The following is a 25,259-nucleotide window of genomic DNA, read 5'->3' on the forward strand; positions in this document are numbered from 1 at the left end:
TCGAAGCTTGCTTCCGTCGCCCTATGCATTGACCCGATATGGCAGTATCTTCGGGTACAGTGCACCACCCCCTTACAGGGTTAAAAAGAAAGATTCCTACTTTCATTGCTACCTGCTTGCTGGCTAGCCAGCTAGCCAGCCCTGTGGGCCTTGCTGCTGCAGCCAAAAAACAAAAGGTGGTGCTGCTGCTGCTGCTTCTGCTGCTTCTGCTTGTGTCTGGCCGCTGTTGGAGCGTCCAGGCACAGGACTTCTGCTGCTGCTGACTAAATGGCCTCCTTAATTGGATCATTTGAGTAGCCAGCACACCTGTGCAGGTAGGGCATGACATGATAGGCAGCTGCCTTGATAGCGGGTGGGTGCTGAATGTTCCTAATTGACAAAATAAGATTAATGCTTATGAAGAAATATAAAATCTCATCCCTTCCCCAATATCGCGCCACACCCCTACCCCTTAATTCCCTGGTTGAACTTGATGGACATATGTCTTTTTTCGACCGTACTAACTATGTAACTATGTAACATAACATGGGGGGGGGGGGGGGGGTCTCCTGGCTGTTCACACAGGTGTGTCATTGCTGTACATTGACCATGCATTGCTTCTGTGGTATTGCAAAGGCAAAGACAAATGCTTCCAGCCATCCATTGCACTAATGGATTGGTCATCAGCTGGCTGTCTATGTCCCGCATCAATATAGACCAAAGTACAGAGGGTTAGGCTATGCTATTGTGCACCTACCTGATGCATCAGAAGGTGCGAGGCCCTTGCTAAATTCTGTGCACAGACTTTGAGATCTATACTTTAGACTGTATCTAAACCTGCTCCAACATGGACTGACATTCTGGCCTACTTTCAGCCGATGCGGACTTGTCTGTCGCTGAACAGTCGCTTTTTATGTATTCAGCACCTATGTATAATGTTGTAAAAATGCTCTAGAAGCTAAAGTCGCAGAAATGTCACACATATTTGGCCTGCAACTTTCTGTGCGACAAATTCAGACAGGAAAAATCAGTATAAATCCTTAGAAAATTATCCCCCAGTGTCTCCATCTGCTGGCGGTATTGAATAAGCATTGCTGCACTGATGGGGTATGCATTAGACGAAAAAAAAGAAGAAAAAGAAGAATAATACGCCCAGAAAAGAGGCGAAAAGGAGAAAAACGTAAAAAAACGTGAAAAAAAAGTAAGAGGAAGAGAAGGGAAAAAAAGGTGGAAATGGGTTTAAAAGTGATTTCGGCGGAGAAATATATATATATATATATATATATATATATATATATATATACGCGCACACACACACATATATATAAACGTATTCTCCGTTGAGATATTGCAGCCGCTGCTGTGTCCAGGCCCAGGAGCCTTAGCACTGTGCTGTGATGTCACTCAATACCACTGACATCACTAGGTGTAAACAACATCTCTCCTTTGCTGTGTATGTGACTATGGAGCTGTTTGGTGATGTCGTCTATTATGGCCTTCATAGAAGCAACAGGAGATTGTTGCATCCATCTAGAACCCTCAGAACTACAGTGCTATGATGTCACTCACTTCCACAGGCCTTGCAGAGTGTAAACAACAACAACCCAGCTTTGTTGTGTATGTAACCATAGGGATTTGTGATGTCACCTAGAACCTTCACAGCAGCGACAGCTTTATGAGGAGCATCAGCACTGCTCTGCCTGAGCAGAACCATCACCGCCATAGGTTGTCAAATAACCCGGATTTAACCCACACAGGTAAGTCCAATGGGGTGCAGGCATGTCCTCTATGCTTACAGCTTCCCGTGGGTGTTGGTTTGATACCGTTTGGGGACAGCCAAGGAGGCATCTGCAGGCAACAAAGGTAGGTGTGTGCTTGTGTGTGTGTTTCCTATGCAGATCCTAAGCCCAGTGTCACATGCAAGTAGGAGGAGTAAGAAGGGTTCCTGGCAAATCCGGGTTATGGATTGCATTTAAAAAGGCCCCGTGGGAGTGCAATGGGCCCCTGTCTTGCTGCTTAGCAATAATGGTATGGGTTTAGGTTCTGCTGTGTGTACTGGTGGTTGACTGCCCCCCAGCCCAGAGTGTGCATGGAAAATTGTCTGGCAGCCTCCCTGACAGCAAGCAGTGATAGTGCCCATGAAGGGGACCTTGTTGGGCCCGCCCCTTTCACGGTTATCGCTTCTCGGCCTTTTGGCTAAGATCAAGTGTAGTATCTGTTCTTATCAGTTTAATATCTGATACGTCCCCTATCTGGGGACCATATATTAAATGGATTTTTGAGAACGGGGGCCGATTTCGAAGCTTGCTTCCGTCGCCCTATGCATTGACCCGATATGGCAGTATCTTCGGGTACAGTGCACCACCCCCTTACAGGGTTAAAAAGAAAGATTCCTACTTTCATTGCTACCTGCTTGCTGGCTAGCCAGCTAGCCAGCCCTGTGGGCCTTGCTGCTGCAGCCAAAAAACAAAAGGTGGTGCTGCTGCTGCTGCTTCTGCTGCTTCTGCTTGTGTCTGGCCGCTGTTGGAGCGTCCAGGCACAGGACTTCTGCTGCTGCTGACTAAATGGCCTCCTTAATTGGATCATTTGAGTAGCCAGCACACCTGTGCAGGTAGGGCATGACATGATAGGCAGCTGCCTTGATAGCGGGTGGGTGCTGAATGTTCCTAATTGACAAAATAAGATTAATGCTTATGAAGAAATATAAAATCTCATCCCTTCCCCAATATCGCGCCACACCCCTACCCCTTAATTCCCTGGTTGAACTTGATGGACATATGTCTTTTTTCGACCGTACTAACTATGTAACTATGTAACATAACATGGGGGGGGGGGTCTCCTGGCTGTTCACACAGGTGTGTCATTGCTGTACATTGACCATGCATTGCTTCTGTGGTATTGCAAAGGCAAAGACAAATGCTTCCAGCCATCCATTGCACTAATGGATTGGTCATCAGCTGGCTGTCTATGTCCCGCATCAATATAGACCAAAGTACAGAGGGTTAGGCTATGCTATTGTGCACCTACCTGATGCATCAGAAGGTGCGAGGCCCTTGCTAAATTCTGTGCACAGACTTTGAGATCTATACTTTAGACTGTATCTAAACCTGCTCCAACATGGACTGACATTCTGGCCTACTTTCAGCCGATGCGACTTGTCTGTCGCTGAACAGTCGCTTTTTATGTATTCAGCACCTATGTATAATGTTGTAAAAATGCTCTAGAAGCTAAAGTCGCAGAAATGTCACACATATTTGGCCTGCAACTTTCTGTGCGACAAATTCAGACAGGAAAAATCAGTATAAATCCTTAGAAAATTATCCCCCAGTGTCTCCATCTGCTGGCGGTATTGAATAAGCATTGCTGCACTGATGGGGTATGCATTAGACGAAAAAAAAGAAGAAAAAGAAGAATAATACGCCCAGAAAAGAGGCGAAAAGGAGAAAAACGTAAAAAAACGTGAAAAAAAAGTAAGAGGAAGAGAAGGGAAAAAAAGGTGGAAATGGGTTTAAAAGTGATTTCGGCGGAGAAATATATATATATATATATATATATATATATATATATATATATATATACGCGCACACACACACATATATATAAACGTATTCTCCGTTGAGATATTGCAGCCGCTGCTGTGTCCAGGCCCAGGAGCCTTAGCACTGTGCTGTGATGTCACTCAATACCACTGACATCACTAGGTGTAAACAACATCTCTCCTTTGCTGTGTATGTGACTATGGAGCTGTTTGGTGATGTCGTCTATTATGGCCTTCATAGAAGCAACAGGAGATTGTTGCATCCATCTAGAACCCTCAGAACTACAGTGCTATGATGTCACTCACTTCCACAGGCCTTGCAGAGTGTAAACAACAACAACCCAGCTTTGTTGTGTATGTAACCATAGGGATTTGTGATGTCACCTAGAACCTTCACAGCAGCGACAGCTTTATGAGGAGCATCAGCACTGCTCTGCCTGAGCAGAACCATCACCGCCATAGGTTGTCAAATAACCCGGATTTAACCCACACAGGTAAGTCCAATGGGGTGCAGGCATGTCCTCTATGCTTACAGCTTCCCGTGGGTGTTGGTTTGATACCGTTTGGGGACAGCCAAGGAGGCATCTGCAGGCAACAAAGGTAGGTGTGTGCTTGTGTGTGTGTTTCCTATGCAGATCCTAAGCCCAGTGTCACATGCAAGTAGGAGGAGTAAGAAGGGTTCCTGGCAAATCCGGGTTATGGATTGCATTTAAAAAGGCCCCGTGGGAGTGCAATGGGCCCCTGTCTTGCTGCTTAGCAATAATGGTATGGGTTTAGGTTCTGCTGTGTGTACTGGTGGTTGACTGCCCCCCAGCCCAGAGTGTGCATGGAAAATTGTCTGGCAGCCTCCCTGACAGCAAGCAGTGATAGTGCCCATGAAGGGGACCTTGTTGGGCCCGCCCCTTTCACGGTTATCGCTTCTCGGCCTTTTGGCTAAGATCAAGTGTAGTATCTGTTCTTATCAGTTTAATATCTGATACGTCCCCTATCTGGGGACCATATATTAAATGGATTTTTGAGAACGGGGGCCGATTTCGAAGCTTGCTTCCGTCGCCCTATGCATTGACCCGATATGGCAGTATCTTCGGGTACAGTGCACCACCCCCTTACAGGGTTAAAAAGAAAGATTCCTACTTTCATTGCTACCTGCTTGCTGGCTAGCCAGCTAGCCAGCCCTGTGGGCCTTGCTGCTGCAGCCAAAAAACAAAAGGTGGTGCTGCTGCTGCTGCTTCTGCTGCTTCTGCTTGTGTCTGGCCGCTGTTGGAGCGTCCAGGCACAGGACTTCTGCTGCTGCTGACTAAATGGCCTCCTTAATTGGATCATTTGAGTAGCCAGCACACCTGTGCAGGTAGGGCATGACATGATAGGCAGCTGCCTTGATAGCGGGTGGGTGCTGAATGTTCCTAATTGACAAAATAAGATTAATGCTTATGAAGAAATATAAAATCTCATCCCTTCCCCAATATCGCGCCACACCCCTACCCCTTAATTCCCTGGTTGAACTTGATGGACATATGTCTTTTTTCGACCGTACTAACTATGTAACTATGTAACATAACATGGGGGGGGGGGGGGGGGGTCTCCTGGCTGTTCACACAGGTGTGTCATTGCTGTACATTGACCATGCATTGCTTCTGTGGTATTGCAAAGGCAAAGACAAATGCTTCCAGCCATCCATTGCACTAATGGATTGGTCATCAGCTGGCTGTCTATGTCCCGCATCAATATAGACCAAAGTACAGAGGGTTAGGCTATGCTATTGTGCACCTACCTGATGCATCAGAAGGTGCGAGGCCCTTGCTAAATTCTGTGCACAGACTTTGAGATCTATACTTTAGACTGTATCTAAACCTGCTCCAACATGGACTGACATTCTGGCCTACTTTCAGCCGATGCGACTTGTCTGTCGCTGAACAGTCGCTTTTTATGTATTCAGCACCTATGTATAATGTTGTAAAAATGCTCTAGAAGCTAAAGTCGCAGAAATGTCACACATATTTGGCCTGCAACTTTCTGTGCGACAAATTCAGACAGGAAAAATCAGTATAAATCCTTAGAAAATTATCCCCCAGTGTCTCCATCTGCTGGCGGTATTGAATAAGCATTGCTGCACTGATGGGGTATGCATTAGACGAAAAAAAAGAAGAAAAAGAAGAATAATACGCCCAGAAAAGAGGCGAAAAGGAGAAAAACGTAAAAAAACGTGAAAAAAAAGTAAGAGGAAGAGAAGGGAAAAAAAGGTGGAAATGGGTTTAAAAGTGATTTCGGCGGAGAAATATATATATATATATATATATATATATATATATATATATATATATACGCGCACACACACACATATATATAAACGTATTCTCCGTTGAGATATTGCAGCCGCTGCTGTGTCCAGGCCCAGGAGCCTTAGCACTGTGCTGTGATGTCACTCAATACCACTGACATCACTAGGTGTAAACAACATCTCTCCTTTGCTGTGTATGTGACTATGGAGCTGTTTGGTGATGTCGTCTATTATGGCCTTCATAGAAGCAACAGGAGATTGTTGCATCCATCTAGAACCCTCAGAACTACAGTGCTATGATGTCACTCACTTCCACAGGCCTTGCAGAGTGTAAACAACAACAACCCAGCTTTGTTGTGTATGTAACCATAGGGATTTGTGATGTCACCTAGAACCTTCACAGCAGCGACAGCTTTATGAGGAGCATCAGCACTGCTCTGCCTGAGCAGAACCATCACCGCCATAGGTTGTCAAATAACCCGGATTTAACCCACACAGGTAAGTCCAATGGGGTGCAGGCATGTCCTCTATGCTTACAGCTTCCCGTGGGTGTTGGTTTGATACCGTTTGGGGACAGCCAAGGAGGCATCTGCAGGCAACAAAGGTAGGTGTGTGCTTGTGTGTGTGTTTCCTATGCAGATCCTAAGCCCAGTGTCACATGCAAGTAGGAGGAGTAAGAAGGGTTCCTGGCAAATCCGGGTTATGGATTGCATTTAAAAAGGCCCCGTGGGAGTGCAATGGGCCCCTGTCTTGCTGCTTAGCAATAATGGTATGGGTTTAGGTTCTGCTGTGTGTACTGGTGGTTGACTGCCCCCCAGCCCAGAGTGTGCATGGAAAATTGTCATGGCAGCCTCCCTGACAGCAAGCAGTGATAGTGCCCATGAAGGGGACCTTGTTGGGCCCGCCCCTTTCACGGTTATCGCTTCTCGGCCTTTTGGCTAAGATCAAGTGTAGTATCTGTTCTTATCAGTTTAATATCTGATACGTCCCCTATCTGGGGACCATATATTAAATGGATTTTTGAGAACGGGGGCCGATTTCGAAGCTTGCTTCCGTCGCCCTATGCATTGACCCGATATGGCAGTATCTTCGGGTACAGTGCACCACCCCCTTACAGGGTTAAAAAGAAAGATTCCTACTTTCATTGCTACCTGCTTGCTGGCTAGCCAGCTAGCCAGCCCTGTGGGCCTTGCTGCTGCAGCCAAAAAACAAAAGGTGGTGCTGCTGCTGCTGCTTCTGCTGCTTCTGCTTGTGTCTGGCCGCTGTTGGAGCGTCCAGGCACAGGACTTCTGCTGCTGCTGACTAAATGGCCTCCTTAATTGGATCATTTGAGTAGCCAGCACACCTGTGCAGGTAGGGCATGACATGATAGGCAGCTGCCTTGATAGCGGGTGGGTGCTGAATGTTCCTAATTGACAAAATAAGATTAATGCTTATGAAGAAATATAAAATCTCATCCCTTCCCCAATATCGCGCCACACCCCTACCCCTTAATTCCCTGGTTGAACTTGATGGACATATGTCTTTTTTCGACCGTACTAACTATGTAACTATGTAACATAACATGGGGGGGGGGGGGGGGGGGTCTCCTGGCTGTTCACACAGGTGTGTCATTGCTGTACATTGACCATGCATTGCTTCTGTGGTATTGCAAAGGCAAAGACAAATGCTTCCAGCCATCCATTGCACTAATGGATTGGTCATCAGCTGGCTGTCTATGTCCCGCATCAATATAGACCAAAGTACAGAGGGTTAGGCTATGCTATTGTGCACCTACCTGATGCATCAGAAGGTGCGAGGCCCTTGCTAAATTCTGTGCACAGACTTTGAGATCTATACTTTAGACTGTATCTAAACCTGCTCCAACATGGACTGACATTCTGGCCTACTTTCAGCCGATGCGACTTGTCTGTCGCTGAACAGTCGCTTTTTATGTATTCAGCACCTATGTATAATGTTGTAAAAATGCTCTAGAAGCTAAAGTCGCAGAAATGTCACACATATTTGGCCTGCAACTTTCTGTGCGACAAATTCAGACAGGAAAAAATCAGTATAAATCCTTAGAAAATTATCCCCCAGTGTCTCCATCTGCTGGCGGTATTGAATAAGCATTGCTGCACTGATGGGGTATGCATTAGACGAAAAAAAAGAAGAAAAAGAAGAATAATACGCCCAGAAAAGAGGCGAAAAGGAGAAAAACGTAAAAAAACGTGAAAAAAAAGTAAGAGGAAGAGAAGGGAAAAAAAGGTGGAAATGGGTTTAAAAGTGATTTCGGCGGAGAAATATATATATATATATATATATATATATATATATATATATATATATATATATACGCGCACACACACACATATATATAAACGTATTCTCCGTTGAGATATTGCAGCCGCTGCTGTGTCCAGGCCCAGGAGCCTTAGCACTGTGCTGTGATGTCACTCAATACCACTGACATCACTAGGTGTAAACAACATCTCTCCTTTGCTGTGTATGTGACTATGGAGCTGTTTGGTGATGTCGTCTATTATGGCCTTCATAGAAGCAACAGGAGATTGTTGCATCCATCTAGAACCCTCAGAACTACAGTGCTATGATGTCACTCACTTCCACAGGCCTTGCAGAGTGTAAACAACAACAACCCAGCTTTGTTGTGTATGTAACCATAGGGATTTGTGATGTCACCTAGAACCTTCACAGCAGCGACAGCTTTATGAGGAGCATCAGCACTGCTCTGCCTGAGCAGAACCATCACCGCCATAGGTTGTCAAATAACCCGGATTTAACCCACACAGGTAAGTCCAATGGGGTGCAGGCATGTCCTCTATGCTTACAGCTTCCCGTGGGTGTTGGTTTGATACCGTTTGGGGACAGCCAAGGAGGCATCTGCAGGCAACAAAGGTAGGTGTGTGCTTGTGTGTGTGTTTCCTATGCAGATCCTAAGCCCAGTGTCACATGCAAGTAGGAGGAGTAAGAAGGGTTCCTGGCAAATCCGGGTTATGGATTGCATTTAAAAAGGCCCCGTGGGAGTGCAATGGGCCCCTGTCTTGCTGCTTAGCAATAATGGTATGGGTTTAGGTTCTGCTGTGTGTACTGGTGGTTGACTGCCCCCCAGCCCAGAGTGTGCATGGAAAATTGTCTGGCAGCCTCCCTGACAGCAAGCAGTGATAGTGCCCATGAAGGGGACCTTGTTGGGCCCGCCCCTTTCACGGTTATCGCTTCTCGGCCTTTTGGCTAAGATCAAGTGTAGTATCTGTTCTTATCAGTTTAATATCTGATACGTCCCCTATCTGGGGACCATATATTAAATGGATTTTTGAGAACGGGGGCCGATTTCGAAGCTTGCTTCCGTCGCCCTATGCATTGACCCGATATGGCAGTATCTTCGGGTACAGTGCACCACCCCCTTACAGGGTTAAAAAGAAAGATTCCTACTTTCATTGCTACCTGCTTGCTGGCTAGCCAGCTAGCCAGCCCTGTGGGCCTTGCTGCTGCAGCCAAAAAACAAAAGGTGGTGCTGCTGCTGCTGCTTCTGCTGCTTCTGCTTGTGTCTGGCCGCTGTTGGAGCGTCCAGGCACAGGACTTCTGCTGCTGCTGACTAAATGGCCTCCTTAATTGGATCATTTGAGTAGCCAGCACACCTGTGCAGGTAGGGCATGACATGATAGGCAGCTGCCTTGATAGCGGGTGGGTGCTGAATGTTCCTAATTGACAAAATAAGATTAATGCTTATGAAGAAATATAAAATCTCATCCCTTCCCCAATATCGCGCCACACCCCTACCCCTTAATTCCCTGGTTGAACTTGATGGACATATGTCTTTTTTCGACCGTACTAACTATGTAACTATGTAACATAACATGGGGGGGGGGGGGGGGGGTCTCCTGGCTGTTCACACAGGTGTGTCATTGCTGTACATTGACCATGCATTGCTTCTGTGGTATTGCAAAGGCAAAGACAAATGCTTCCAGCCATCCATTGCACTAATGGATTGGTCATCAGCTGGCTGTCTATGTCCCGCATCAATATAGACCAAAGTACAGAGGGTTAGGCTATGCTATTGTGCACCTACCTGATGCATCAGAAGGTGCGAGGCCCTTGCTAAATTCTGTGCACAGACTTTGAGATCTATACTTTAGACTGTATCTAAACCTGCTCCAACATGGACTGACATTCTGGCCTACTTTCAGCCGATGCGACTTGTCTGTCGCTGAACAGTCGCTTTTTATGTATTCAGCACCTATGTATAATGTTGTAAAAATGCTCTAGAAGCTAAAGTCGCAGAAATGTCACACATATTTGGCCTGCAACTTTCTGTGCGACAAATTCAGACAGGAAAAATCAGTATAAATCCTTAGAAAATTATCCCCCAGTGTCTCCATCTGCTGGCGGTATTGAATAAGAATTGCTGCACTGATGGGGTATGCATTAGACGAAAAAAAAGAAGAAAAAGAAGAATAATACGCCCAGAAAAGAGGCGAAAAGGAGAAAAACGTAAAAAAACGTGGAAAAAAAAGTAAGAGGAAGAGAAGGGAAAAAAAGGTGGAAATGGGTTTAAAAGTGATTTCGGCGGAGAAATATATATATATATATATATATATATATATATATATATATATATATATACGCGCACACACACACATATATATAAACGTATTCTCCGTTGAGATATTGCAGCCGCTGCTGTGTCCAGGCCCAGGAGCCTTAGCACTGTGCTGTGATGTCACTCAATACCACTGACATCACTAGGTGTAAACAACATCTCTCCTTTGCTGTGTATGTGACTATGGAGCTGTTTGGTGATGTCGTCTATTATGGCCTTCATAGAAGCAACAGGAGATTGTTGCATCCATCTAGAACCCTCAGAACTACAGTGCTATGATGTCACTCACTTCCACAGGCCTTGCAGAGTGTAAACAACAACAACCCAGCTTTGTTGTGTATGTAACCATAGGGATTTGTGATGTCACCTAGAACCTTCACAGCAGCGACAGCTTTATGAGGAGCATCAGCACTGCTCTGCCTGAGCAGAACCATCACCGCCATAGGTTGTCAAATAACCCGGATTTAACCCACACAGGTAAGTCCAATGGGGTGCAGGCATGTCCTCTATGCTTACAGCTTCCCGTGGGTGTTGGTTTGATACCGTTTGGGGACAGCCAAGGAGGCATCTGCAGGCAACAAAGGTAGGTGTGTGCTTGTGTGTGTGTTTCCTATGCAGATCCTAAGCCCAGTGTCACATGCAAGTAGGAGGAGTAAGAAGGGTTCCTGGCAAATCCGGGTTATGGATTGCATTTAAAAAGGCCCCGTGGGAGTGCAATGGGCCCCTGTCTTGCTGCTTAGCAATAATGGTATGGGTTTAGGTTCTGCTGTGTGTACTGGTGGTTGACTGCCCCCCAGCCCAGAGTGTGCATGGAAAATTGTCTGGCAGCCTCCCTGACAGCAAGCAGTGATAGTGCCCATGAAGGGGACCTTGTTGGGCCCGCCCCTTTCACGGTTATCGCTTCTCGGCCTTTTGGCTAAGATCAAGTGTAGTATCTGTTCTTATCAGTTTAATATCTGATACGTCCCCTATCTGGGGACCATATATTAAATGGATTTTTGAGAACGGGGGCCGATTTCGAAGCTTGCTTCCGTCGCCCTATGCATTGACCCGATATGGCAGTATCTTCGGGTACAGTGCACCACCCCCTTACAGGGTTAAAAAGAAAGATTCCTACTTTCATTGCTACCTGCTTGCTGGCTAGCCAGCTAGCCAGCCCTGTGGGCCTTGCTGCTGCAGCCAAAAAACAAAAGGTGGTGCTGCTGCTGCTGCTGCTTCTGCTGCTTCTGCTTGTGTCTGGCCGCTGTTGGAGCGTCCAGGCACAGGACTTCTGCTGCTGCTGACTAAATGGCCTCCTTAATTGGATCATTTGAGTAGCCAGCACACCTGTGCAGGTAGGGCATGACATGATAGGCAGCTGCCTTGATAGCGGGTGGGTGCTGAATGTTCCTAATTGACAAAATAAGATTAATGCTTATGAAGAAATATAAAATCTCATCCCTTCCCCAATATCGCGCCACACCCCTACCCCTTAATTCCCTGGTTGAACTTGATGGACATATGTCTTTTTTCGACCGTACTAACTATGTAACTATGTAACATAACATGGGGGGGGGGGGGGGGGGGGGTCTCCTGGCTGTTCACACAGGTGTGTCATTGCTGTACATTGACCATGCATTGCTTCTGTGGTATTGCAAAGGCAAAGACAAATGCTTCCAGCCATCCATTGCACTAATGGATTGGTCATCAGCTGGCTGTCTATGTCCCGCATCAATATAAACCAAAGTACAGAGGGTTAGGCTATGCTATTGTGCACCTACCTGATGCATCAGAAGGTGCGAGGCCCTTGCTAAATTCTGTGCACAGACTTTGAGATCTATACTTTAGACTGTATCTAAACCTGCTCCAACATGGACTGACATTCTGGCCTACTTTCAGCCGATGCGACTTGTCTGTCGCTGAACAGTCGCTTTTTATGTATTCAGCACCTATGTATAATGTTGTAAAAATGCTCTAGAAGCTAAAGTCGCAGAAATGTCACACATATTTGGCCTGCAACTTTCTGTGCGACAAATTCAGACAGGAAAAATCAGTATAAATCCTTAGAAAATTATCCCCCAGTGTCTCCATCTGCTGGCGGTATTGAATAAGCATTGCTGCACTGATGGGGTATGCATTAGACGAAAAAAAAGAAGAAAAAGAAGAATAATACGCCCAGAAAAGAGGCGAAAAGGAGAAAAACGTAAAAAAACGTGAAAAAAAAGTAAGAGGAAGAGAAGGGAAAAAAAGGTGGAAATGGGTTTAAAAGTGATTTCGGCGGAGAAATATATATATATATATATATATATATATATATATATATATATACGCGCACACACACACATATATATAAACGTATTCTCCGTTGAGATATTGCAGCCGCTGCTGTGTCCAGGCCCAGGAGCCTTAGCACTGTGCTGTGATGTCACTCAATACCACTGACATCACTAGGTGTAAACAACATCTCTCCTTTGCTGTGTATGTGACTATGGAGCTGTTTGGTGATGTCGTCTATTACGGCCTTCATAGAAGCAACAGGAGATTGTTGCATCCATCTTGAACCCTCAGAACTACAGTGCTATGATGTCACTCACTTCCACAGGCCTTGCAGAGTGTAAACAACAACAACCCAGCTTTGTTGTGTATGTAACCATAGGGATTTGTGATGTCACCTAGAACCTTCACAGCAGCGACAGCTTTATGAGGAGCATCAGCACTGCTCTGCCTGAGCAGAACCATCACCGCCATAGGTTGTCAAATAACCCGGATTTAACCCCTTAAGGACTCAGGGTTTTTCCGTTTTTGCACTTTCGTTTTTTCCTCCTTACCTTTTAAAAATCATAACCCTTTCAATTTTCCACCTAAAAATCCATATTATGGCTTATTTTTTGCGTCGCCAATTCTACTTTGCAGTGACATTAGTCATTTTACCCAAAAATGCACGGCGAAACGGAAAAAAAAAATCATTGTGCGACAAAATCGAAAAAAAAACGCCATTTTGTAACTTTTGGGGGCTTTCGTTTCTACGCAGTGCATATTTCGGTAAAAATTACACCTTATCATTATTCTGTAGGTCCATACGGTTAAAATGATACCCTACTTATATAGGTTTGATATTGTCGCACTTCTGGAAAAAATCATAACTACATGCAGGAAAATTTATACGTTTAAAAATGTCATCTTCTGACCCCTATAACTTTTTTATTTTTCCATGTATGGGGTGGTATGAGGACTCATTTTTTGCGCCGTGATCTGAAGTTTTTATCGGTATGATTTTTGTTTTGATCGGACTTTTTGATCACTTTTTATTCATTTTTTAATGATATAAAAAGTGACCAAAATACGCTTTTTTGGACTTTGGAATTTTTTTGCGCGTACGCCATTGACCGTACGGCTTAATTAATGATATATTTTTATAGTTCGGACATTTACGCACGCGGCGATACCACATATGTTTATTTTTTATTTTTTTTACACTGTTTTATTTTTTTTTATGGGAAAAGGGGGGTGATTCAAACTTTTATTAGGGAAGGGGTTAAATGACCTTTATTAACACTTTTTTTTAACTTTTTTTTTGCAGTGTTATAGGTCCCATAGGGACCTATAACACTGCACACACTGATCTCTAATGCTGATCACTGGCGTGCATTAACACGCCTGTGATCAGCATTATCGGCGCTTGACTGCTCCTGCCTGGATCTCAGGCACGGAGCAGTCATTCGTCGATCGGACACCGGGGAGGCAGGTAAGAGCCCTCCCGGTGTCCGATCAGCTGTTCGGGACGCCGCGATTTCACCGCGGCGGTCCCGAACAGCCCGACTGAGCAGCCGGGTCACTTTCACTTTCACTTTAGAAGCGGCGGTCAGCTTTGACCGCCGCTTCTAAAGGGTTAATACCGCACATCGCCGCGATCGGCGATGTGTGGTATTAGCCGCGGGTCCCGGCCGTTGATTAGCGCCGGGACCCACGCGATATGATGCGGGATCGCGGCGCGATCCCGCTTCATATCGCGGGAGCCGGCGCAGGACGTAAATATACGTCCTGCGTCGTTAAGGGGTTAACCCACACAGGTAAGTCCAATGGGGTGCAGGCATGTCCTCTATGCTTACAGCTTCCCGTGGGTGTTGGTTTGATACCGTTTGGGGACAGCCAAGGAGGCATCTGCAGGCAACAAAGGTAGGTGTGTGCTTGTGTGTGTGTTTCCTATGCAGATCCTAAGCCCAGTGTCACATGCAAGTAGGAGGAGTAAGAAGGGTTCCTGGCAAATCCGGGTTATGGATTGCATTTAAAAAGGCCCCGTGGGAGTGCAATGGGCCCCTGTCTTGCTGCTTAGCAATAATGGTATGGGTTTAGGTTCTGCTGTGTGTACTGGTGGTTGACTGCCCCCCAGCCCAGAGTGTGCATGGAAAATTGTCTGGCAGCCTCCCTGACAGCAAGCAGTGATAGTGCCCATGAAGGGGACCTTGTTGGGCCCGCCCCTTTCACGGTTATCGCTTCTCGGCCTTTTGGCTAAGATCAAGTGTAGTATCTGTTCTTATCAGTTTAATATCTGATACGTCCCCTATCTGGGGACCATATATTAAATGGATTTTTGAGAACGGGGGCCGATTTCGAAGCTTGCTTCCGTCGCCCTATGCATTGACCCGATATGGCAGTATCTTCGGGTACAGTGCACCACCCCCTTACAGGGTTAAAAAGAAAGATTCCTACTTTCATTGCTACCTGCTTGCTGGCTAGCCAGCTAGCCAGCCCTGTGGGCCTTGCTGCTGCTGCAGCCAAAAAACAAAAGGTGGTGCTGCTGCTGCTGCTTCTGCTGCTTCTGCTTGTGTCTGGCCGCTGTTGGAGCGTCCAGGCACAGGACTTCTGCTGCTGCTGACTAAATGGCCTCCTTAATTGGATCATTTGAGTAGCCAGCACACCTGTGCAGGTAGGGCATGACATGATAGGCAGCTGCCTTGATAGCGGGTGGGTGCTGAATGTTCCTAATTGACAAAATAAGATTAATGCTTATGAAGAAATATAAAATCTCATCCCTTCCCCAATATCGCGCCACACCCCTACCCCTTAATTCCCTGGTTGAACTTGATGGACATATGTCTTTTTTCGACCGTACTAACTATGTAACTATGTAACATAACATGGGGGGGGGGGGGGGGGGGTCTCCTGGCTGTTCACACAGGTGTGTCATTGCTGTACATTGACCATGCATTGCTTCTGTGGTATTGCAAAGGCAAAGACAAATGCTTCCAGCCATCCATTGCACTAATGGATTGGTCATCAGCTGGCTGTCTATGTCCCGCATCAATATAGACCAAAGTACAGAGGGTTAGGCTATGCTATTGTGCACCTACCTGATGCATCAGAAGGTGCGAGGCCCTTGCTAAATTCTGTGCACAGACTTTGAGATCTATACTTTAGACTGTATCTAAACCTGCTCCAACATGGACTGACATTCTGGCCTACTTTCAGCCGATGCGACTTGTCTGTCGCTGAACAGTCGCTTTTTATGTATTCAGCACCTATGTATAATGTTGTAAAAATGCTCTAGAAGCTAAAGTCGCAGAAATGTCACACATATTTGGCCTGCAACTTTCTGTGCGACAAATTCAGACAGGAAAAATCAGTATAAATCCTTAGAAAATTATCCCCCAGTGTCTCCATCTGCTGGCGGTATTGAATAAGCATTGCTGCACTGATGGGGTATGCATTAGACGAAAAAAAAGAAGAAAAAGAAGAATAATACGCCCAGAAAAGAGGCGAAAAGGAGAAAAACGTAAAAAAACGTGAAAAAAAAGTAAGAGGAAGAGAAGGGAAAAAAAGGTGGAAATGGGTTTAAAAGTGATTTCGGCGGAGAAATATATATATATATATATATATATATATATATATATATATACGCGCACACACACACATATATATAAACGTATTCTCCGTTGAGATATTGCAGCCGCTGCTGTGTCCAGGCCCAGGAGCCTTAGCACTGTGCTGTGATGTCACTCAATACCACTGACATCACTAGGTGTAAACAACATCTCTCCTTTGCTGTGTATGTGACTATGGAGCTGTTTGGTGATGTCGTCTATTATGGCCTTCATAGAAGCAACAGGAGATTGTTGCATCCATGTAGAACCCTCAGAACTACAGTGCTATGATGTCACTCACTTCCACAGGCCTTGCAGAGTGTAAACAACAACAACCCAGCTTTGTTGTGTATGTAACCATAGGGATTTGTGATGTCACCTAGAACCTTCACAGCAGCGACAGCTTTATGAGGAGCATCAGCACTGCTCTGCCTGAGCAGAACCATCACCGCCATAGGTTGTCAAATAACCCGGATTTAACCCACACAGGTAAGTCCAATGGGGTGCAGGCATGTCCTCTATGCTTACAGCTTCCCGTGGGTGTTGGTTTGATACCGTTTGGGGACTGCCAAGGAGGCATCTGCAGGCAACAAAGGTAGGTGTGTGCTTGTGTGTGTGTTTCCTATGCAGATCCTAAGCCCAGTGTCACATGCAAGTAGGAGGAGTAAGAAGGGTTCCTGGCAAATCCGGGTTATGGATTGCATTTAAAAAGGCCCCGTGGGAGTGCAATGGGCCCCTGTCTTGCTGCTTAGCAATAATGGTATGGGTTTAGGTTCTGCTGTGTGTACTGGTGGTTGACTGCCCCCCAGCCCAGAGTGTGCATGGAAAATTGTCTGGCAGCCTCCCTGACAGCAAGCAGTGATAGTGCCCATGAAGGGGACCTTGTTGGGCCCGCCCCTTTCACGGTTATCGCTTCTCGGCCTTTTGGCTAAGATCAAGTGTAGTATCTGTTCTTATCAGTTTAATATCTGATACGTCCCCTATCTGGGGACCATATATTAAATGGATTTTTGAGAACGGGGGCCGATTTCGAAGCTTGCTTCCGTCGCCCTATGCATTGACCCGATATGGCAGTATCTTCGGGTACAGTGCACCACCCCCTTACAGGGTTAAAAAGAAAGATTCCTACTTTCATTGCTACCTGCTTGCTGGCTAGCCAGCTAGCCAGCCCTGTGGGCCTTGCTGCTGCAGCCAAAAAACAAAAGGTGGTGCTGCTGCTGCTGCTTCTGCTGCTTCTGCTTGTGTCTGGCCGCTGTTGGAGCGTCCAGGCACAGGACTTCTGCTGCTGCTGACTAAATGGCCTCCTTAATTGGATCATTTGAGTAGCCAGCACACCTGTGCAGGTAGGGCATGACATGATAGGCAGCTGCCTTGATAGCGGGTGGGTGCTGAATGTTCCTAATTGACAAAATAAGATTAATGCTTATGAAGAAATATAAAATCTCATCCCTTCCCCAATATCGCGCCACACCCCTACCCCTTAATTCCCTGGTTGAACTTGATGGACATATGTCTTTTTTCGACCGTACTAACTATGTAACTATGTAACATAACATGGGGGGGGGTCTCCTGGCTGTTCACACAGGTGTGTCATTGCTGTACATTGACCATGCATTGCTTCTGTGGTATTGCAAAGGCAAAGACAAATGCTTCCAGCCATCCATTGCACTAATGGATTGGTCATCAGCTGGCTGTCTATGTCCCGCATCAATATAGACCAAAGTACAGAGGGTTAGGCTATGCTATTGTGCACCTACCTGATGCATCAGAAGGTGCGAGGCCCTTGCTAAATTCTGTGCACAGACTTTGAGATCTATACTTTAGACTGTATCTAAACCTGCTCCAACATGGACTGACATTCTGGCCTACTTTCAGCCGATGCGACTTGTCTGTCGCTGAACAGTCGCTTTTTATGTATTCAGCACCTATGTATAATGTTGTAAAAATGCTCTAGAAGCTAAAGTCGCAGAAATGTCACACATATTTGGCCTGCAACTTTCTGTGCGACAAATTCAGACAGGAAAAATCAGTATAAATCCTTAGAAAATTATCCCCCAGTGTCTCCATCTGCTGGCGGTATTGAATAAGCATTGCTGCACTGATGGGGTATGCATTAGACGAAAAAAAAGAAGAAAAAGAAGAATAATACGCCCAGAAAAGAGGCGAAAAGGAGAAAAACGTAAAAAAACGTGAAAAAAAAGTAAGAGGAAGAGAAGGGAAAAAAAGGTGGAAATGGGTTTAAAAGTGATTTCGGCGGAGAAATATATATATATATATATATATATATATATATATATATATATATACGCGCACACACACACATAAATATAAACGTATTCTCCGTTGAGATATTGCAGCCGCTGCTGTGTCCAGGCCCAGGAGCCTTAGCACTGTGCTGTGATGTCACTCAATACCACTGACATCACTAGGTGTAAACAACATCTCTCCTTTGCTGTGTATGTGACTATGGAGCTGTTTGGTGATGTCGTCTATTATGGCCTTCATAGAAGCAACAGGAGATTGTTGCATCCATCTAGAACCCTCAGAACTACAGTGCTATGATGTCACTCACTTCCACAGGCCTTGCAGAGTGTAAACAACAACAACCCAGCTTTGTTGTGTATGTAACCATAGGGATTTGTGATGTCACCTAGAACCTTCACAGCAGCGACAGCTTTATGAGGAGCATCAGCACTGCTCTGCCTGAGCAGAACCATCACCGCCATAGGTTGTCAAATAACCCGGATTTAACCCACACAGGTAAGTCCAATGGGGTGCAGGCATGTCCTCTATGCTTACAGCTTCCCGTGGGTGTTGGTTTGATACCGTTTGGGGACAGCCAAGGAGGCATCTGCAGGCAACAAAGGTAGGTGTGTGCTTGTGTGTGTGTTTCCTATGCAGATCCTAAGCCCAGTGTCACATGCAAGTAGGAGGAGTAAGAAGGGTTCCTGGCAAATCCGGGTTATGGATTGCATTTAAAAAGGCCCCGTGGGAGTGCAATGGGCCCCTGTCTTGCTGCTTAGCAATAATGGTATGGGTTTAGGTTCTGCTGTGTGTACTGGTGGTTGACTGCCCCCCAGCCCAGAGTGTGCATGGAAAATTGTCTGGCAGCCTCCCTGACAGCAAGCAGTGATAGTGCCCATGAAGGGGACCTTGTTGGGCCCGCCCCTTTCACGGTTATCGCTTCTCGGCCTTTTGGCTAAGATCAAGTGTAGTATCTGTTCTTATCAGTTTAATATCTGATACGTCCCCTATCTGGGGACCATATATTAAATGGATTTTTGAGAACGGGGGCCGATTTCGAAGCTTGCTTCCGTCGCCCTATGCATTGACCCGATATGGCAGTATCTTCGGGTACAGTGCACCACCCCCTTACAGGGTTAAAAAGAAAGATTCCTACTTTCATTGCTACCTGCTTGCTGGCTAGCCAGCTAGCCAGCCCTGTGGGCCTTGCTGCTGCAGCCAAAAAACAAAAGGTGGTGCTGCTGCTGCTGCTTCTGCTGCTTCTGCTTGTGTCTGGCCGCTGTTGGAGCGTCCAGGCACAGGACTTCTGCTGCTGCTGACTAAATGGCCTCCTTAATTGGATCATTTGAGTAGCCAGCACACCTGTGCAGGTAGGGCATGACATGATAGGCAGCTGCCTTGATAGCGGGTGGGTGCTGAATGTTCCTAATTGACAAAATAAGATTAATGCTTATGAAGAAATATAAAATCTCATCCCTTCCCCAATATCGCGCCACACCCCTACCCCTTAATTCCCTGGTTGAACTTGATGGACATATGTCTTTTTTCGACCGTACTAACTATGTAACTATGTAACATAACATGGGGGGGGGGGGGGGGGGTCTCCTGGCTGTTCACACAGGTGTGTCATTGCTGTACATTGACCATGCATTGCTTCTGTGGTATTGCAAAGGCAAAGACAAATGCTTCCAGCCATCCATTGCACTAATGGATTGGTCATCAGCTGGCTGTCTATGTCCCGCATCAATATAGACCAAAGTACAGAGGGTTAGGCTATGCTATTGTGCACCTACCTGATGCATCAGAAGGTGCGAGGCCCTTGCTAAATTCTGTGCACAGACTTTGAGATCTATACTTTAGACTGTATCTAAACCTGCTCCAACATGGACTGACATTCTGGCCTACTTTCAGCCGATGCGACTTGTCTGTCGCTGAACAGTCGCTTTTTATGTATTCAGCACCTATGTATAATGTTGTAAAAATGCTCTAGAAGCTAAAGTCGCAGAAATGTCACACATATTTGGCCTGCAACTTTCTGTGCGACAAATTCAGACAGGAAAAATCAGTATAAATCCTTAGAAAATTATCCCCCAGTGTCTCCATCTGCTGGCGGTATTGAATAAGAATTGCTGCACTGATGGGGTATGCATTAGACGAAAAAAAAGAAGAAAAAGAAGAATAATACGCCCAGAAAAGAGGCGAAAAGGAGAAAAACGTAAAAAAACGTGGAAAAAAAAGTAAGAGGAAGAGAAGGGAAAAAAAGGTGGAAATGGGTTTAAAAGTGATTTCGGCGGAGAAATATATATATATATATATATATATATATATATATATATATATATATATATATATATACGCGCACACACACACATATATATAAACGTATTCTCCGTTGAGATATTGCAGCCGCTGCTGTGTCCAGGCCCAGGAGCCTTAGCACTGTGCTGTGATGTCACTCAATACCACTGACATCACTAGGTGTAAACAACATCTCTCCTTTGCTGTGTATGTGACTATGGAGCTGTTTGGTGATGTCGTCTATTATGGCCTTCATAGAAGCAACAGGAGATTGTTGCATCCATCTAGAACCCTCAGAACTACAGTGCTATGATGTCACTCACTTCCACAGGCCTTGCAGAGTGTAAACAACAACAACCCAGCTTTGTTGTGTATGTAACCATAGGGATTTGTGATGTCACCTAGAACCTTCACAGCAGCGACAGCTTTATGAGGAGCATCAGCACTGCTCTGCCTGAGCAGAACCATCACCGCCATAGGTTGTCAAATAACCCGGATTTAACCCACACAGGTAAGTCCAATGGGGTGCAGGCATGTCCTCTATGCTTACAGCTTCCCGTGGGTGTTGGTTTGATACCGTTTGGGGACAGCCAAGGAGGCATCTGCAGGCAACAAAGGTAGGTGTGTGCTTGTGTGTGTGTTTCCTATGCAGATCCTAAGCCCAGTGTCACATGCAAGTAGGAGGAGTAAGAAGGGTTCCTGGCAAATCCGGGTTATGGATTGCATTTAAAAAGGCCCCGTGGGAGTGCAATGGGCCCCTGTCTTGCTGCTTAGCAATAATGGTATGGGTTTAGGTTCTGCTGTGTGTACTGGTGGTTGACTGCCCCCCAGCCCAGAGTGTGCATGGAAAATTGTCTGGCAGCCTCCCTGACAGCAAGCAGTGATAGTGCCCATGAAGGGGACCTTGTTGGGCCCGCCCCTTTCACGGTTATCGCTTCTCGGCCTTTTGGCTAAGATCAAGTGTAGTATCTGTTCTTATCAGTTTAATATCTGATACGTCCCCTATCTGGGGACCATATATTAAATGGATTTTTGAGAACGGGGGCCGATTTCGAAGCTTGCTTCCGTCGCCCTATGCATTGACCCGATATGGCAGTATCTTCGGGTACAGTGCACCACCCCCTTACAGGGTTAAAAAGAAAGATTCCTACTTTCATTGCTACCTGCTTGCTGGCTAGCCAGCTAGCCAGCCCTGTGGGCCTTGCTGCTGCAGCCAAAAAACAAAAGGTGGTGCTGCTGCTGCTGCTGCTTCTGCTGCTTCTGCTTGTGTCTGGCCGCTGTTGGAGCGTCCAGGCACAGGACTTCTGCTGCTGCTGACTAAATGGCCTCCTTAATTGGATCATTTGAGTAGCCAGCACACCTGTGCAGGTAGGGCATGACATGATAGGCAGCTGCCTTGATAGCGGGTGGGTGCTGAATGTTCCTAATTGACAAAATAAGATTAATGCTTATGAAGAAATATAAAATCTCATCCCTTCCCCAATATCGCGCCACACCCCTACCCCTTAATTCCCTGGTTGAACTTGATGGACATATGTCTTTTTTCGACCGTACTAACTATGTAACTATGTAACATAACATGGGGGGGGGGGGGGGGGGGTCTCCTGGCTGTTCACACAGGTGTGTCATTGCTGTACATTGACCATGCATTGCTTCTGTGGTATTGCAAAGGCAAAGACAAATGCTTCCAGCCATCCATTGCACTAATGGATTGGTCATCAGCTGGCTGTCTATGTCCCGCATCAATATAGACCAAAGTACAGAGGGTTAGGCTATGCTATTGTGCACCTACCTGATGCATCAGAAGGTGCGAGGCCCTTGCTAAATTCTGTGCACAGACTTTGAGATCTATACTTTAGACTGTATCTAAACCTGCTCCAACATGGACTGACATTCTGGCCTACTTTCAGCCGATGCGACTTGTCTGTCGCTGAACAGTCGCTTTTTATGTATTCAGCACCTATGTATAATGTTGTAAAAATGCTCTAGAAGCTAAAGTCGCAGAAATGTCACACATATTTGGCCTGCAACTTTCTGTGCGACAAATTCAGACAGGAAAAATCAGTATAAATCCTTAGAAAATTATCCCCCAGTGTCTCCATCTGCTGGCGGTATTGAATAAGCATTGCTGCACTGATGGGGTATGCATTAGACGAAAAAAAAGAAGAAAAAGAAGAATAATACGCCCAGAAAAGAGGCGAAAAGGAGAAAAACGTAAAAAAACGTGAAAAAAAAGTAAGAGGAAGAGAAGGGAAAAAAAGGTGGAAATGGGTTTAAAAGTGATTTCGGCGGAGAAATATATATATATATATATATATATATATATATATATATATATATACGCGCACACACACACATATATATAAACGTATTCTCCGTTGAGATATTGCAGCCGCTGCTGTGTCCAGGCCCAGGAGCCTTAGCACTGTGCTGTGATGTCACTCAATACCACTGACATCACTAGGTGTAAACAACATCTCTCCTTTGCTGTGTATGTGACTATGGAGCTGTTTGGTGATGTCGTCTATTATGGCCTTCATAGAAGCAACAGGAGATTGTTGCATCCATCTAGAACCCTCAGAACTACAGTGCTATGATGTCACTCACTTCCACAGGCCTTGCAGAGTGTAAACAACAACAACCCAGCTTTGTTGTGTATGTAACCATAGGGATTTGTGATGTCACCTAGAACCTTCACAGCAGCGACAGCTTTATGAGGAGCATCAGCACTGCTCTGCCTGAGCAGAACCATCACCGCCATAGGTTGTCAAATAACCCGGATTTAACCCACACAGGTAAGTCCAATGGGGTGCAGGCATGTCCTCTATGCTTACAGCTTCCCGTGGGTGTTGGTTTGATACCGTTTGGGGACAGCCAAGGAGGCATCTGCAGGCAACAAAGGTAGGTGTGTGCTTGTGTGTGTGTTTCCTATGCAGATCCTAAGCCCAGTGTCACATGCAAGTAGGAGGAGTAAGAAGGGTTCCTGGCAAATCCGGGTTATGGATTGCATTTAAAAAGGCCCCGTGGGAGTGCAATGGGCCCCTGTCTTGCTGCTTAGCAATAATGGTATGGGTTTAGGTTCTGCTGTGTGTACTGGTGGTTGACTGCCCCCCAGCCCAGAGTGTGCATGGAAAATTGTCTGGCAGCCTCCCTGACAGCAAGCAGTGATAGTGCCCATGAAGGGGACCTTGTTGGGCCCGCCCCTTTTACGGTTATCGCTTCTCGGCCTTTTGGCTAAGATCAAGTGTAGTATCTGTTCTTATCAGTTTAATATCTGATACGTCCCCTATCTGGGGACCATATATTAAATGGATTTTTGAGAACGGGGGCCGATTTCGAAGCTTGCTTCCGTCGCCCTATGCATTGACCCGATATGGCAGTATCTTCGGGTACAGTGCACCACCCCCTTACAGGGTTAAAAAGAAAGATTCCTACTTTCATTGCTACCTGCTTGCTGGCTAGCCAGCTAGCCAGCCCTGTGGGCCTTGCTGCTGCAGCCAAAAAACAAAAGGTGGTGCTGCTGCTGCTGCTTCTGCTGCTTCTGCTTGTGTCTGGCCGCTGTTGGAGCGTCCAGGCACAGGACTTCTGCTGCTGCTGACTAAATGGCCTCCTTAATTGGATCATTTGAGTAGCCAGCACACCTGTGCAGGTAGGGCATGACATGATAGGCAGCTGCCTTGATAGCGGGTGGGTGCTGAATGTTCCTAATTGACAAAATAAGATTAATGCTTATGAAGAAATATAAAATCTCATCCCTTCCCCAATATCGCGCCACACCCCTACCCCTTAATTCCCTGGTTGAACTTGATGGACATATGTCTTTTTTCGACCGTACTAACTATGTAACTATGTAACATAACATGGGGGGGGGGGGGGGGTCTCCTGGCTGTTCACACAGGTGTGTCATTGCTGTACATTGACCATGCATTGCTTCTGTGGTATTGCAAAGGCAAAGACAAATGCTTCCAGCCATCCATTGCACTAATGGATTGGTCATCAGCTGGCTGTCTATGTCCCGCATCAATATAGACCAAAGTACAGAGGGTTAGGCTATGCTATTGTGCACCTACCTGATGCATCAGAAGGTGCGAGGCCCTTGCTAAATTCTGTGCACAGACTTTGAGATCTATACTTTAGACTGTATCTAAACCTGCTCCAACATGGACTGACATTCTGGCCTACTTTCAGCCGATGCGACTTGTCTGTCGCTGAACAGTCGCTTTTTATGTATTCAGCACCTATGTATAATGTTGTAAAAATGCTCTAGAAGCTAAAGTCGCAGAAATGTCACACATATTTGGCCTGCAACTTTCTGTGCGACAAATTCAGACAGGAAAAATCAGTATAAATCCTTAGAAAATTATCCCCCAGTGTCTCCATCTGCTGGCGGTATTGAATAAGAATTGCTGCACTGATGGGGTATGCATTAGACGAAAAAAAAGAAGAAAAAGAAGAATAATACGCCCAGAAAAGAGGCGAAAAGGA

The 25,259-nt window shown here is 45.9% G+C and overlaps 10 non-coding genes across 10 annotated transcripts; all 10 read left to right on the forward strand.

The window, feature by feature from the left end:
* Positions 1-2,155: 2,155 nt before the first annotated feature.
* Positions 2,156-2,346, forward strand: LOC130323464 (U2 spliceosomal RNA). The gene has a single exon (XR_008868766.1). It is a non-coding gene; the product is annotated as a U2 spliceosomal RNA (small nuclear RNA).
* A 2,084-nt stretch (positions 2,347-4,430) lies between these two features.
* LOC130323476 (U2 spliceosomal RNA) lies at positions 4,431-4,621 on the forward strand. Its single transcript, XR_008868777.1, has one exon. It is a non-coding gene; the product is annotated as a U2 spliceosomal RNA (small nuclear RNA).
* Positions 4,622-6,713: 2,092 nt separating this feature from the next.
* On the forward strand, positions 6,714-6,904 carry LOC130323479 (U2 spliceosomal RNA). The gene has a single exon (XR_008868778.1). It is a non-coding gene; the product is annotated as a U2 spliceosomal RNA (small nuclear RNA).
* A 2,099-nt stretch (positions 6,905-9,003) lies between these two features.
* On the forward strand, positions 9,004-9,194 carry LOC130323480 (U2 spliceosomal RNA). The gene has a single exon (XR_008868779.1). It is a non-coding gene; the product is annotated as a U2 spliceosomal RNA (small nuclear RNA).
* A 2,094-nt stretch (positions 9,195-11,288) lies between these two features.
* LOC130323481 (U2 spliceosomal RNA) lies at positions 11,289-11,479 on the forward strand. Its single transcript, XR_008868780.1, has one exon. It is a non-coding gene; the product is annotated as a U2 spliceosomal RNA (small nuclear RNA).
* A 3,381-nt stretch (positions 11,480-14,860) lies between these two features.
* Positions 14,861-15,051, forward strand: LOC130323465 (U2 spliceosomal RNA). Its single transcript, XR_008868767.1, has one exon. It is a non-coding gene; the product is annotated as a U2 spliceosomal RNA (small nuclear RNA).
* Positions 15,052-17,140: 2,089 nt separating this feature from the next.
* LOC130323466 (U2 spliceosomal RNA) lies at positions 17,141-17,331 on the forward strand. Its single transcript, XR_008868768.1, has one exon. It is a non-coding gene; the product is annotated as a U2 spliceosomal RNA (small nuclear RNA).
* Positions 17,332-19,411: 2,080 nt separating this feature from the next.
* On the forward strand, positions 19,412-19,602 carry LOC130323468 (U2 spliceosomal RNA). The gene has a single exon (XR_008868769.1). It is a non-coding gene; the product is annotated as a U2 spliceosomal RNA (small nuclear RNA).
* Positions 19,603-21,704: 2,102 nt separating this feature from the next.
* LOC130323469 (U2 spliceosomal RNA) lies at positions 21,705-21,895 on the forward strand. The gene has a single exon (XR_008868770.1). It is a non-coding gene; the product is annotated as a U2 spliceosomal RNA (small nuclear RNA).
* A 2,093-nt stretch (positions 21,896-23,988) lies between these two features.
* LOC130323470 (U2 spliceosomal RNA) lies at positions 23,989-24,179 on the forward strand. The gene has a single exon (XR_008868771.1). It is a non-coding gene; the product is annotated as a U2 spliceosomal RNA (small nuclear RNA).
* The last annotated feature ends 1,080 nt before the right edge of the window (positions 24,180-25,259 follow it).

This window comes from Hyla sarda, unplaced genomic scaffold, assembly GCF_029499605.1.
Source record: "Hyla sarda isolate aHylSar1 unplaced genomic scaffold, aHylSar1.hap1 scaffold_2488, whole genome shotgun sequence".
In the NCBI taxonomy this organism is placed as follows: Eukaryota; Metazoa; Chordata; class Amphibia; order Anura; family Hylidae; genus Hyla; species Hyla sarda.